This window comes from Eleutherodactylus coqui, chromosome 8, assembly GCF_035609145.1.
Source record: "Eleutherodactylus coqui strain aEleCoq1 chromosome 8, aEleCoq1.hap1, whole genome shotgun sequence".
NCBI classification, from domain to species: Eukaryota; Metazoa; Chordata; class Amphibia; order Anura; family Eleutherodactylidae; genus Eleutherodactylus; species Eleutherodactylus coqui.
In genome coordinates this window covers 199,331,482-199,347,125 of record NC_089844.1, presented here as the reverse complement: position 1 = coordinate 199,347,125, position 15,644 = coordinate 199,331,482, and the positions used below count along the sequence as shown (strand labels likewise).

Genomic DNA, 15,644 nt, shown 5'->3' with positions numbered 1-15,644 from the left:
GGAACAGAAATTTTGCTTGAAGGAGATTTAGGCCCCATTGCCCACTTGTAGAGCCATTGAGTGACCAAAACGATGGAGAACCCCCACAAGTGACCCCATTTTGAAAAGTAGACCCCTTAACGAATTTATCTAGGGGTATAATGACTTTTTGACTTCACAGTTTTTGAATGAATCTAAGCCAAGCTGAAGGAAAAAAATTACAATTTTCATTTTTTTGGTAATTCTGTCATTTTAAAAGCAGTTTTTTTGTACAGCACATATATGAATGAAGACTTGCACCCCAAAATGGATATCCCTGTTTCTCCCGTGCTCAGAAACATACCCATTGTGGCCCTAATCATATGTCTGGATGCACAATGGGGCCCAAAATGAAAGGAGCAACCGGTGACTTTCGGAACAGAAATTTTGCTTGAAGGAGATTTAGTCCCCATTGCCCACTTGTAGAGCCCTTGAGTGACCAAAACGATGGAGAACGCCCACAAGTGACCCCATTTTGAAAAGTAGACCCCTTAACGAATTTATCTAGGGGTAGGATGACTTTTTTGACTTCACAGTTTTTGAATGAATCTAAGCCAAGCCGAAGGAAAAAAAATACGATTTTCATTTTTTGGTAATTCTGTCATTTCAAAAGCAGTTTTTTTTGTACCACACATATATGAATGAAGACTTGCACCCCAAAATGGATACCCCTGTTTGTCCTGTGCACAGAAACATACCCATTGTGGCCCTAGTATTACGTCTATATGCACAATGGGGCCCAAAATGAAAGGAGCAACCGGTGGCTTTCGGAACAGAAATTTTGCTTGAAGGAGATTTAGGCCCTATTGCCCACTTGTAGAGCCATTGAGTGACCAAAACGATGGAGAACCCCCACAAGTGACCCCATTTTGAAAAGTAGACCCCCTAACGAATTTATCTAGGGGTATAATGACTTTTTTGACTTCACAGTTTTTGAATGAATCTAAGCCAAGCAGAAGGAAAAAATTACGATTTTCATTTTTTGGCAATTGTGTCAATTTAAAAACTGGTTTTTTTGGAAAGTGTACATAGGAATGAAGACTTTCGCCCCAAAATGGATACCCCCATTTGTCCCGTGTTCAGAAACATACCCATTGTGGCCCTAATCTACTTAAAGGAAACATAGCTAGGCCTATAATGGAAGGAGCACCCGTTGGATTTCAGGGTACAACGGAATAAATTCCAGTCCCCATTGCCCACATGTAGAGCCATTGAGCGTCCAAAACGATAGAGAACCCCCACAAATGACCCATTTTAAAAACTAGACCCCTTAACAAATTCATCTAGGGGTGTACTGCATATTTTGACCCCAAAGTATTTGAATGAATCTAAGCAAAGCAAAAGGAAAAAATTACGATTTTCATTTGTTTGGCAATTTTGTCAATTTAAAAACTGTTTTTTTTGTACAGTGTACATAGGAATGAAGACTTTCACCCCAAAATGGATACCCCTGTTTGTCCCCTGTTCAGAAACATACCCATTGTGGCCCTAATCTACTTACAGGACACATGGCTAGGCCCATAATGGAGGGAATGCCCGCTGGATTTCAGGGCAGAACTGAATAAATTCAAGGCCCCATTGCCCACTTATACGGAAAAAAAATTTACTTCCTAAAAATAATCCCCCCCCCCCCCCCCCCCCGCCATCCCCATTTTTTGGCATTCCCTAAATATTAGATAAAGGTAATAATATAAATGCGTTTTATGTCCGAAGACAGGGGTAATTACGGAGGCTGGTTGGGCTGGGCACATGGGGCAAGAAAACCGGGTATCCCCCCCCTCCTCTCATGTATTTTGGGGGGTATTTCGTAACCTCAGCAGCGGGGATGGGGTGTAGAAAGTGGCGCTGTGAGGCTTTGTAATCTTGCTGCGGTGCAGCGGTCTCACAGAGAAGGCGCTCAACAAGCTGCTCCTGGAACTGCAGGAAGGCGAGCGTTCCCGGGGCTTCTTGTAAATTGCGTATTACAGGTAGCGGTCTGAATAACGCCGGGCTCACGCAGCCGTAGGCGGAATCTGCTTGCGGAGGCCCGCAGCGGATCCCAGCTGTGAGCCCGGCTGTGACCCTGCGTACGGTTGCGTAATGTACTGCGCTTAACAGCCTACTCACACAGGCGGTTTTTTGTTTGCATTTCCCGCGCCGTCGCTTAGAGATGACTCGGGTACCCGCAGCCCGTACACAATGTGTTTGCATATGGGGTGCGAGTATATCTGCGGTCATAGAGCACCAAGGGCTCTAGGTCGCAGATATTCGTGGTAAAATATAGCATGCTGTGTTCTGTTTCTGCGAGTGGATTACGTAATTCCGACCCGCTAATTGGGGGGAATTGTGTAATCCAATGCATGCGATTGATCCGTGGATTACCGCTGATCAAGCGCATGCAGAACCTGTAATTCCTCTCCGGTCACGCGTGACCGGCCTAATGTTAGTTCGCTACTTTATCACGTGACCGGGGACCGCTCAGCGAGGCCGCCGGTCACTGCTCCAATCACTCAGCAACCGTTGGTCGCTGGGAGCAAGGAGATTTAAAATTTCCTGGGCTCCCCGCCTCCTGCGAATGTGTCCGGCATTTTGCCGGCGGGCGCATGCGCAGCAGCCGGAAGGGTCCATGGAGGATAATCGCATCTGGATTCAAATGCGGAAGCCTCCGAGAAGATGTTTCATCTCCCCCCACCGATCGCATCGGTGAGGGGAAATGAAACTGTCACTTTTTAAAGAACTTTTACGTGATCGCCATTATGCATTGGATAACGGCGATCACGTGACCAGTAACCGCATACCGCGGCTCCCCATGACATCTCCAGGCTCTTGGCTACCTTTTGTAGCCAGCAGCAGGGAGATTTTATATTTCTTGGGCAATCTTTCACTTTTGCGCATGCGTCCGCCATCATGCTGACGGGCGCATGCGCCGGAGCTGGGGTAACATCCGCGGATCAACATCCCACCAGGGAACAAATCCGGGACCTTGGGTACGTAATTTCATCCCCCCTTACGGATACGATCCATAAGGGGAGATGAAACTTTAACTTTTTAAACTTTTTTTTACTTTTAACTTTTTTTTTTTTTTTTACTTTTTAACTTTATATGATCACCGTTATCTGATGGATAACGGTGATCATATGACTGGAAACCGCATACAGCGGTCTCCAGTCATATCTCCCTGCACTCGGCTGTCTGTGACAGCCGGGTGCAGGGAGATTTTGAATTTGCCGGGCTCGCCGGCTTCTGCGCATGCGCGCCGCATCGGCACATCGCAGAAGCCAGCGGGGGGTCCAGACACCGGCCGGAGGACATCGGCGGACCTGAGGTGAGTATTTTCACCTCCCCTCATGGATCCGATCCATGAGGGAAGGTGAAACTTTTCTTTTTTTACACTTTTTTAAACTTTTTTGCGATCGCCGCTATCCATTGGATAACGGCGATCGCGGTACCGGGGACCGCTCACCGCAGTCCCCGCTGACATCTCCTGCCTCCCGGCTACCTACAGGAGCCGGGAGCCAGGAGATTTTAAGTCTCCCGCGCCGCCGGGCCTTCTGCGCATGCGGCTGACGTAATGCCGCCAGGCGCGCATGCGCAGAAGGACAGCTACGGCGCCCGGAGCATCGGGACAGCTGGGACTCGTGCGACGGACATCGGTGAGTAATTTCAGCTGCTCCGATGGATCCGATCCATCAGAGCAGCTGAATCTTTAACTTTTGTTGCACTTTTATTTACTTTTTTGCGATCGGCGCTATCCATTGCATAGCGCCGATCGCAATGCCGGGGGGGGCTCCGAACAGCCCGGGATGACAGCTCCATGCTGTCAGCTACCTGCGGACACCGACAGCATGGAGCTGTCACGTCCACAGCCCGAGGGGCATTATTCTCTGCAGGAAACATGTTTTTACGTCCTCAGAGAATAAGGCCCACTTCGGGAGGACGTAAAAACACTATGGGCTGGTCGTTAAGGGGTTAATTCACATACCCGAGCGTCCTGATTCTGAGACCGTTGGGTGGAGGTACTCTTCTTCAATTGTTTACACCCAAGTGTCCTGAAGTCTGGGACTGCTGGGTTGAGCTACACGTCTTTTAGTTCATACAAGGGCGTCCTAAATTAAGGGATCACCGTGTGGAGGTACTCTAAATCAAGTCTGTCTTAATGTCTGCACTTGGAACACTGTTTTGCCTTGTACTGTGGAGTACTGTGAAAGCAATGGGATAGCATGCCGCGGACTTCGGCCACAGCTGTGGCAGAAGTCTGCGGCATTCTCGATTTCTTTTCAATGGGGCTAGTGCTGCTGCCGCTGGCCCCATTGAAAAGACTGGCGATATCCCGGCGTGATGCCGTTTTTTTTCTCGCACTACGCTGCGAGACTTTTCCTTTACTCTCGCAGCGCAGTGGAGAGAAAAACGCCAGTGGGTGTGAGCCCTAAACCAGAAGTGTACTGGTGAATGACCAACATGGAGTCGGACTCATACATTGCATGCATGCTACTTCTCATTTTAACCAATTGGAGCAGATAGTGAACTCATCTGGAATAAGATATTATTCCCATAACACCTCTTGCATCACTTCAGGGAAGCAGCGATCAGCCGCGGTGGAGGATGGCAGAGTTTCTCCCATTGTTTTCAATGGGGAGAGCTTGCATCGCATGCACCTAACACGTTGTGCGATGCTGCTGCCGGCCCCATTTAAAAAAATGGGAGATGTGATGCGAGAGTGTGCACAAAGATAGGGCATCCCTCGATTTGTTTACCGCATCACGGTGCATTGTGGGCTAAAGAAAGACAAAAGATCGCTTATGTATATTCAAAAGAATGGGGTTCATATTCATGCGAGATCCTTTTTGCGGGTGTGAAGTCGGCCTTAGGCCGCTCTCTCAGGGCCTGCTTTTTACCATGATTAGCGCAGTACAACGCTCTCAGTGATTTCAATGGGGCTTCGCAGATGAAAACTTGAATGTTGCATTTCTAATGCCTAGATTTTAGAGTGCTGTCTGCTATATTTTTGCGCATTTTAGCACTTTGTAACGCATCTCAATCACCCATCACGGTGGGGTGCATTAAAAAAAACTGTCAAAGTGTTCCAAAATGCAGCGCGAAATCACAGTAAAACGCGGCGGTTTTTGGACTGCATTTTCTGAACGCACGTGTGACAGCAGCCTCATGCATACAGATTTGTAGCATTTTGACCTTTTGTCAAGCACCAAGAATACAGATAACTGTAGGAGTGGATTTGTAGTGGATTTTCCATGCATACCCTCCAGCACTTACAGTAGCAACAAAGGGGGTGAGATTTCCAAAATAAGGTGGCCCCCATGCCCACTGTGCGATTGGACATGTGTGGCGCAATAAAAGGTGGCTCCCATGCCCGCGGTGCGATTTGCCTTGTGTGGTGAAGTCAAGGTGCCCCCCAATGCATGCATTGTGATTGGTCTTGTGTGGCGAAAAAAATGCCCGTGGTGCGATTGACCGTGTGTGGCGTTCGGTGCCCCCCCTCGTTCCAAATGTAACTAGTTATGTTTGGCAAATGGTGACCCCTGCCTCCGGTGCGACTGGCCGTGTTTAGAGAAAGGTCCTCCCCTACCACTGGTGCGACTGGCCATATTTGGTGCCCCCAACCTTTACTTGGGGGGAGGATAGGCCCCATTTGGTGATAGTGCCTCTGGCTCAGTGACGGCTGATTCAATGACAGCTGGGCGCTACCTCTGATTGAACACAGCGTTCAGCCAATCAGAAGCAGCTCTTTCTGGAGGCAGGGATTTTTCAATCCCCGGCCACCAGATGACAGATGAAGACGGCCGGGCACGGAAAGAAGAGCCGGACAGTTCTTCTAGGTGAGTAAATTTATTTTTTTACTTTTGTTTTACAGCTAGGGATGATTTTAGGGGTAGGGTTTTTATGTCAAGCCTCCTCCCCGAAAATCATTGCCCCCCATGGTGGCCTTTATTTCATTGCTTTCAATGGGGCTGCGGCAGCACTGGCCACATTGAAAGCAATGGGATAGCATAAGGGAACTCTGCCACAGCTGTGGCAGAGGCTTCCTTCACCCCCGCAGGAATGAAGGAATTCCTTGTCATAGCTGTCACAGCTGTGTCAGGGGAGCGCAATGTACTCCCTATGTTTTTAATGGGGCCACCGCTGCTGCCACCGACCCCATTGAAAACAATGGGCGATAGCGCTGATTTTTCTTGGCGCTGCGAGTCTTAAGTGAGCACATCGCAAATGAGAATCAAACCATTGAAAATAATTGGTTTCATAATCATGCATTTTCACTCACTCTCGCATTGCAGAAAAATCTGTCACCAGTGTGTATGAGCCCTTAAGGTACCTTCGCACAGTACGACTATTGGAAGCTTTAGCGCTTGGCAGCCATACCAGCGACTATCGGTCCTGTACTTTACACAGAAGCAATAGTAATTAAAGTGAATGGAGGCGGAGCAGACGGAGATCTCTTCCAGACCCATGTACTCCATGTGTCGTTCATAGATTCAACGGGAGGATAGAACTACAAGAACTGGTGGTTTACTGCAACACTCGATCATCTTTAATATTTCTTTCATATTTATAGTGTGAAACGCTTTACGGCACAAAACCCCTTCATCAGTTCCGTAGGTTGAAGTATACGGAGAGTTGGAGACCTAAGGATGTTGATGTCCCAAATGTCAAGGGGAATCTTGACAAACCTCAATGTCTCCATAACGTAGTTACATCAAGGAGGTTCGCTGTTTGGGTACTGGTGCATTATGTCTCCACCGTATGTATGGGTGGAGACATCGGTTAGCCACTGTCAGTTACAGGGAACTCCCAGGGCACGCCCCCCTCAGCTGCTATGGATCCTTTTGGCTCAGTGAGCCGGCGGGGAGAAGGTGGGGTGAGCGGCACGATGCAGGTTGAGAGCGAGGACACCGACAGCGCCACCAGGGGGACATGGCCAAAGAGAGCGATGTTTGACATGGCAGCATGCAGGGTGACAGCGGGGAGGAGAGTGGTGCCATGGGTGCATGGACAGACACAGCTTGGTTTGGAGAGTAACAGCGACCCCGGCAGCAGCAGCTGCAGGAGGAACAGGAGCGGAGGAGAGGTATGAGCACAGCGGCAGCGGAGCACAGATGGGACTCCGGCGGGAACACGTGTCAGCTGCCACGGCCATGTGGGTATAAGCACTGTATCGGGGTGGGGGTACACAAGCGAGCTGCCAGGGCTATTTCAAGAGGTTGCAGGAGGTGAGGGAGGCATGGCCTAGAAGTTCTCTGTCCGTGACACCGGCCAACCCATATCTCCACCCATACATCCAGTGGAGACATAATGCACCAGTACCCATGGATTGTATGGAGAAGGATTGAGGGTTAATCCCGCTCCATACAATAGTAACATTCAAATCATATCCTAACGTATAGCGTAAAGTGTGCATGCAAGTAGCTAAACACCTTTTAATACTAGGGTACCCCACTAGTGATAAGTATCACCCCCATTATCTAAGGACAACAGGACTACGACCTAATGTTCATGCAGTGTTTTTATTAATGCGGAAGGAATTAAGGCATAGCTGAGAAAGAGGATCATTTCTTCAAAAACATGTTGCTTATATCTTTTCAATCAATTATGCACAAAATCGCAAATGGACATCAAAAATCATATGAGGCGGAAGTCCAGGTGTAGGTGCGTGCTCTCCAACCGGTTTACAATCTAAAAACAGAAAGAGAAAAAAGGAGAAAAAGAGACATATATTACAAATCAGTTAATAAGTACAAACTGCATAAAATGACGCATATCAAAAAATGCAAATGGTAATTCAGGGTGCTGACGTCACCCATCCACCTATAAATGCATAGCAGTGTTGAATTCAAGATTAAGACCTAGTGGAGACAAAGTCTCCAGCCTAAAGATCCATTCAAGTTCTTTACGCTTCAGAGCCATCTCCCTGTCCCCTCCCCTGATGTCTAAAGGGACCTGGTCGATGACTCTGAAGCGCAACTGGCTCGTTGAATGATTCTGTTCCACAAAGTGGCGTGGTATGGGGAAATCAACCTTTTTGGTGCGAACCGTGCTCTTATGGTTCGTAATCCTCGTTTTAATCTCAGTGGTTGTTTCTCCCACATAATATAGCCAGCAGGGGCATGTAATAATATAGACGACAAAAGACGAGTGACATGTAAAATGTCCTTTGATTTGGAACTTTTTTCCAGTCTGTGGATGATAAAAGAATTCGCCCCTCAGCAAATTGCTACAGCAGGAACAACCCAGGCATGGAAAATTCCCACGCCTGGGTTGCGTTAAGACCTGTTGACCTCCCATCTTAGCTGTTTTCCGATATGATTGTACCAACTGGTCTCTTATATTGGGACCCCTCCTGTACGCCATCATCGGGGGACTATGGAATTCCGTAATTTGGGGACAGCTTTTTGACAGAATGGACCAGTATCGTCGCAGAACATTGGAAATCTGTCCGCTCATACCATTATAGGTAGAAACAAATAGCATCCGTCCTGTAGTCCCTAGCTTTTCTCGAGGGGTCAAAAGCTCAATACGATTACGGGCCCTCGCCTTCTCAGAGGCACCCTCAACTAATCTGTGCGGATAACCCCTTTCTTTGAACTTCTGGCACATCTGCCTCAGCCTTTCATCCACATCTGTCTCTCTTACAATTCGACAGACCCGCAACAACTGGCTCCAAGGTAGTGATGTTACAGTCTTACTGGGATGACAACTCCCAAATAGGAGCAAGTTGTTACGGTCCGTCTCCTTGCAAAACAGATCAGTTTCCAACGTCAATCCATTTTTGATTACCAGGACATCAAGGAAATGTATTCTATCCTGTGAGTGGGCCATCGTGAAATTCAATTCAGGTAGAATTTCATTCAGCGATGCATGGAAGAGGGTTAATTCATCGATGGTGCCCTCCCACAGGAAAAACACATCATCGATGTAGCGGCCCCAGAATGGCACTTTGGGCCACATCGAATGCGTGTATATATGGTTCCTTTCAATCCAGTCCATGAAGATGTTTGCGTACGTGGGCGCCACGTTGGACCCCATCGCGGTACCCTGGCACTGCCGGTAATAAGACTCTTCAAATAGAAAGTAGTTGTTGTGTAAAATGAACTCCAGCAGCGCCAGGGTAAATTGAACAGAAGAATTTGGTAATTGGGATCCAACGAGGCACCCACGCACCGCCTCAACACCCCTGGAATGGGTAATGATAGTGTAAAGTGATATTACATCCATCGTCACCAGAACAGTTTGTGCATTAATCTGTATTTCCTGTATTTTTACAAGAAAGTCACTCGTATCTCTCAAATATGAATTAGCCCCTACCGCAAACTCCCATAGAACCTGATCGAGGAATTTTGAGGGATTATTGAATAAGGACCCTCTGCCGGAGATTATCGGTCTGCCTAGCGGACTCTCAAGCCTCTTGTGAATTTTGGGTAAGGTGTATATACAGGGTACCCTTGGATGCTTGATACAAAGAAAGTCCGCCAGGGCCTTATCGACAATCCCCAGCAAGAGGGCCTCATCCACCATGTTCTTAAGTTGTACTTGGAATCGTGTCGTGGGGTCCCCGCTGAGCAATTCATAGACTGCCACATCTCTTAATTGATTGAGTATTTCTGCTCTATATTGGGACGTGTCCATCACGACCACCGCACCGCCCTTGTTGGCAGGTTTGATCGTGATGGACACGTCCGACCGAAGATCACGCAATGCCTGTCTCTCAGCTTAGTTCAAATTAGAGGGAACATATTGACATACACTTTTTTTTCTTAGTTGTTTAAGATCTCTCTTCACCAACTTCATATATGTCTCTACTGCCGTTTCTGTGGTCGGGGGCTGGAACGTACTTTTCCCCCGTAAACCAAGTTTCTTTGAGGTAAAACCAAAGCTAGAGTCAGATGGTACATCATTAGATTGAACATTCGACTTGTCCGCAAAATATGTGCGTAGCTTGAGCTTCCTCAAAAACTTATCACAGTCAAGTTCCAGCTGAAACCAGTCAGCTGGAACTGAGGGACAAAATGAAAGCCCTTTAGATAGAACTTGCACTTCCACATCGGATAACATACGTTGTGAGATATTTACCACCAGAGACGAAGTGGCGGTTTCCGTAGTTAGTTCCGTCTGTTCCTGGACCGCGTGGTCATCGGGTTTTTTCCTCGAGCGGTTGTGACGTCAGCCTCCGCGGCGTGTTCTTTTGTCGACGGAGGACCTCCCTTGGAACGTATCGGTGGTCGTCGATCTAAAAAAGAATACTGAGATCTCTCCTCATTATTGTGTCCTCCAGGATCATCCGTCGAATCGGATCCTGCCGATGTAAAACCAAAGTACGGTGAACGGTTCCTATTCACATTCCTCTTCTGTCGTCTATTGGGACGAGATCTAAATTGTTGAGCACCATTTCTGCGCTCCCCCTGCCAACTATAGACCCTGCCGGACCTATAGTCATCTATATCGCGTTGCCACTTTTGTATTTTAGTGGATTCAATGTCCTTCTTGTATTGCCTACATAATTCATCAATTTTCTTCACTAGGTCAGAAAGATCAGAGCCAGATAATTGAGAAGTTAGCTGTGTCTCTATCTCAGATAAAGTTGCTTGGTGCTTCCTAGTCTCAGCCTGCAAATATTCAATATTAAGCAAGATGACATCGAAGGAGAATTTATTGGCTATTGCTTCATATTTTAAACGAAATTCCATATTGTCCATCATAAGAGTCGGGCGGACATTCGTTCGTAACCCCCTTGGAATACGTTTCATGTTGAAGTACTCCTTCAATGTCACCATATGCAGACCATACGAAATTAATTTTTTCTTTTCAAATTCATATTTAGACTGTAGATTGCAAACAGATGGAGAACTCAGGAAGGTACCGTCATTTGCTATGTCCGCCAGTATCCTGGTGGCATCAGCGTCGGTGTATGCAAACGGTCGTGGGAATTCTGGGACATCGTCACCCAGATCAGTAGGTGGGTTCACACCCCGGTCAGGTGCACGCTGACTACAGTCTATCATATACAGGAAAACAAGCAATGTATAGGCAGCAGCACTCACCGACAGATCCTACTCAGGAGGGTTTTTTTCTTTTTTACTCAATGCAGAAAGCACATAGGCGCAGGCTTCTCCAAAGGACTGGACCAACGTCCTCAATAAATCCAGAGATGCAGTATACAAGAGAGCAGCACCAGGCGATGTTATATTGTAAGAATCACATGATACATCCAGCACAATCCATGTGTCTTCACTAGAAAGAATCTTTATTCCCAAAACGACCAGATTACAGCAACGTTTCGACTCGCAAAGGTAGAGTCTTTCTCAAGCTGTCAGTACATACACATATACCCTTCATATAAATAGAAAGCCTCAACCAATCAGAGACTACAAACAACACCTGTGTATGCATTAGCTGGCAAAGATGGCGTCTGCAACACCCTTTGAGTGATCTGAGGTGGTGGTTACAGTGTGACAGGTGCGCTCTCATCCCCGGTCAGGTGAGTTAGATACACTGCTAAGTACTTTTAATTAATGTATGCTTTGATTGGTTGAGGCTTTTATATGAAGGGTATATGTGTATGTACTGACAGCTTGAGAAAGACTCTACCTTTGCGAGTCGAAACGTTGCTGTAATCTGGTCGTTTTGGGAATAAAGATTCTTTCTACTGAAGACACGTGGATTGTGCTGGATGTATCATGTGATTCTTACAATATAACATCGCCTGGTGCTGCTCTCTTGTATACTGCATCTCAAGACTGTCATCCAAGTGTCATCTGTGTTTTCTGTGCATTAAAAAATGGAAGGTGGCTCAACTGATCTAATTGAAAAGTTCTATTAAAATCAATGGGTGCATGAAAAAAAAAATCAGAACGCACTCATATGTCCGTTTTTTTAATGCACCGGTTGATTTGAATGGACAATTCTTGCCCAAGAATCAGACCAAGATAGGATATGCTGCATTTTTTTACTCAGACTGTCTGATTATGAAATCAGTGCGTTCTATTTCCGTAAAATAAAAAATCGGACCATACTCGCACGGAAAAAAACTCTTGCGTTAAAAAGCCCTTAAATCACCACTGCCAACAATCTAATACACGTACGGGGTCTCCTGACTGACCCCCAACGGAGAAATCTTATGTATGGCCTGCTCATAGATCTGGCATCACTATCCCTTGCTCCTACCACTACCTTTAAGGGAACCTGTCAGCAGAATATAGGTATATTACCTGGCCCCACAGTGTAAAACAGCATAGCAGCAGGAGAACATTGATGTTTTAAGCAGAATAGAGCAAATCGGCAAAAAAGTCAAAATCCTACTTTTATTGCAGAGCGCCTGTTAGTGAAATGCCCTGCCTCAAGAGGCGGCGCCATTACAGCTCCAAGTAAAGATGTCACTTGTTAAATCCCTCCTCTTCAGCCTCTTGCTGCCACCCACTTTCCTTCTGACGTCGGTACAAACCAGGCTGAATCCCATGTAAGTGACGTGCGCCTCTCATGTCATCTTCCAGCACATACACCGTAAAGCGAGGCTTAGATGACTGGAATTCACCTGAGGATTCAGCATGGCAAGCGCTGACTATCCATGCATATTAATGCACAGTGTGCCTCAGGTAGTCAGACTAGCGGTGCGGCCATCTATGTTTCTTCAGGACCGGAGGGTCACTTTAAATCATGTCTGTGGCCTTCTACTTGTCTCCACTTTGCTGACACATCACATTCCGTCCTGTCCTCACTAGCACAACCACAGATCACTTCCTGATCTAAGATACTCTGTGCTGCTGTAGCTTCTTGTAACCTTTTGTATGTCCCCCTCCGTCACTGCTACTGTCTTACTAACATACCAAAGAAAGTGAACAGGTCATTGCCCCATATGCTCAGCATACTCATCTGCTGCTACACTCATCACTGCCAGGATCTGATTGGCTACACTGTATTATAGCCCCACCCCACCCTCTGATTGGCTACTGTTTTTGCTAAAAGGAAACAGTAGACAGGCGGCCACTCACCTTGTATGCTCTCTCTGCTCAGCTTTCTCAGCATGTCATCCCACATCAGCAGTTTCTTCTCGGGGAACTCGGTGTGGAGGAAGTCAACCACATTCTCCAAGTGAGAGAGGAACATCTTGCCCAGGTCTCCTTTGTTATTGTTTAGCCAGGACGTGGAATCCTGACCCTCGCCCAGGTGGTAAACCTACAATTATGGAGGACATCGAGACAAGATAAAGCACAGCTCCACTTACCAATATCTCTTTATATCTTACACCTAAGAATCTGTTCACATTTGCATCATAGGAGCAGAAAGACTTTAGTAACGGTGTGACAGATCCGTCATATGAGGGACATCAACGGAGCCAGACATGACGCGGGTATATCGGATGTGACCTCTGTGACCTAACCCAACCTCCCCCTTTCTTCAATTAAAACACTGCAACTTCTAGCTTGGATAAATTTTGGCCACAGCGGCCGTTTATTTAAATTCTTATTAACAATTGGGTAAAAACATCAAATAAAACAACCCACTGAAAAGGGGGAAGTCCCTGGAGCCTCCAACCCCCTCTGTCGCCTCCCCAACAGGGAAAAGGATTTCCGTCCTGCCTCCCGCCGCTCTCTCCCTCTATCCGACTCGGGAGACTGAAATCCTTCCCGCTAAAACCCTCCCGTCGCAAGACAGCCGACTCGGGAGGCAACACACAACCGGTTGCCCCTAGTTGCCCTCCTCCTCCCGACTCAGAGAGGCGCGAGCCGTTCCTCGGCTAGCCACGTTTCTCTGCAGGGACAACGGCCTGACAGAGCCGGGAGGCGACAGGCTGACCACACACACTATACCAAAAAGGGGGAGGGGGGGGGAGGCAGCCATCAGCCCCCCGTTTCCCCCCCCCCCCCGCCCCGCACATCAGCTGGCTCCAAGAACTCCCCCCCCCCTTCCGAACGCCGCTATGACAATGTTGCGATACCTCTACGACCCTTTCTACTAACTAAACTGCCCCCTATATGCTAAAGTAAGGGCGGGTGGGTGGGACTTCCTCGTGGCCTCCGTCTTCTCCTTCTGCTTCTTCTTCCTCCGTTGCCGCCTAGGGATGCTCCTCCCCCTGCTGTTCCCGCACTTTCTCTCTAACTTCCCCCTCTACTCCCCCCTATACTACACCCCCCCCCCCCTCTTCACCCTTCAATTAACCCTGGCCTCCCCGTTAACCCTGTCATGGGCTGCCTCCATATATATCCCCGGGGGCTACTATTCCGGCGCCTCTTGACGCGGGTATATCGGATGTGACCTCTGTGACCTAACCCAACCTCCCCCTTTCTTCAATTAAAACACTGCAACTTCTAGCTTGGATAAATTTTGGCCACAGCGGCCGTTTATTTAAATTCTTATTAACAATTGGGTAAAAACATCAAATAAAACAACCCACTGAAAAGGGGGAAGTCCCTGGAGCCTCCAACCCCCTCTGTCGCCTCCCCAACAGGGAAAAGGATTTCCGTCCTGCCTCCCGCCGCTCTCTCCCTCTATCCGACTCGGGAGACTGAAATCCTTCCCGCTAAAACCCTCCCGTCGCAAGACAGCCGACTCGGGAGGCAACACACAACCGGTTGCCCCTAGTCGCCCTCCTCCTCCCGACTCAGAGAGGCGCGAGCCGTTCCTCGGCTAGCCACGTTTCTCTGCAGGGACTACGGCCTGACAGAGCCGGGAGGCGACAGGCTGACCACACACACTATACCAAAAAGGGGGAGGGGGGGGGAGGCAGCCATCAGCCCCCCATTTCCCCCCCCCCCCCCCCCGCCCCGCACATCAGCTGGCTCCAAGAACTCCCCCCCCCCCTTCCGAACGCCACCGCCAGCATGGCATGACCACCTCATGCCTGCGCAGCACCCCACAGAACTAACGCGCGTTCTATTCCCTCCTGAACCCCCTCTAACCACAGATCCGTCCCAATCTCGTTGAGATGCACGCCATCGCTCCTCCAATAGTTTCCTACTCCCTTCTCAAGATCTATGTGCCGAACGGCCACTCCTCCATTACGCGCAACGAAGCGTGAAACCTCCCGGTTAACCTTGATCCTGGCCTTGTCTATCCCCCGCACTGAGCGCACGTCGCGCCACACCTTGCGAGGGACCATCTCTGACCAGACCAAGATCAAGCCCCGGTACATCTGCAACATACGAAGCATATCGTACCGGATGTCCCTACCTAGGTCCCTAAAGGGTCTCCGCCCCAAATCGTTACCCCCGATGTGCAGTACGAGGATGTTAGGCGGCCTGTCTAGGGAGACTAGGCGCTGAACGTCCTGTAACACCCGGAACCAGGCCATGCCCCGCACTCCGATCCATCGAATTACCGCCGTCTCTTTACTCAGCCTTAACTGTCTACCGTTAGGCCTGATCTTAGCCCTCTCCCCCCCCCCCCAATACACAAAAGAGTGGCCCATTATCCACACCAACGCGGCTCGATGATCTGTAACAAAAAGAAAAAACAACTAGTCGTAATTAACCCCGCCGCAAAAAACTTCCCCCCCCCCGCACTTAAAGCAAGTGCGGCCTGATATAACGTTTAAACCGTCCCGACTTCCACCGACCGATGCCCATCACCGCCTGACTATCCAGTCTCCTCTCTGCTGCCTCCGTTGCCGCGCCTATTCTAAAAGAATGTGTCCCGAAATTAGA

General features: G+C 48.4%; 1 long non-coding RNA gene across 1 annotated transcript; it reads right to left on the bottom strand.

Annotated features, from left to right (window-relative positions):
- Positions 1 to 7,624: 7,624 nt before the first annotated feature.
- Positions 7,625 to 13,173, bottom strand: LOC136577732 (uncharacterized). Its single transcript, XR_010786545.1, has 3 exons — positions 12,993 to 13,173; positions 10,078 to 10,300; positions 7,625 to 7,683 (listed from the first exon to the last, which is right to left on the bottom strand). It is a non-coding gene; the product is annotated as an uncharacterized lncRNA (long non-coding RNA).
- Positions 13,174 to 15,644: the final 2,471 nt, after the last annotated feature.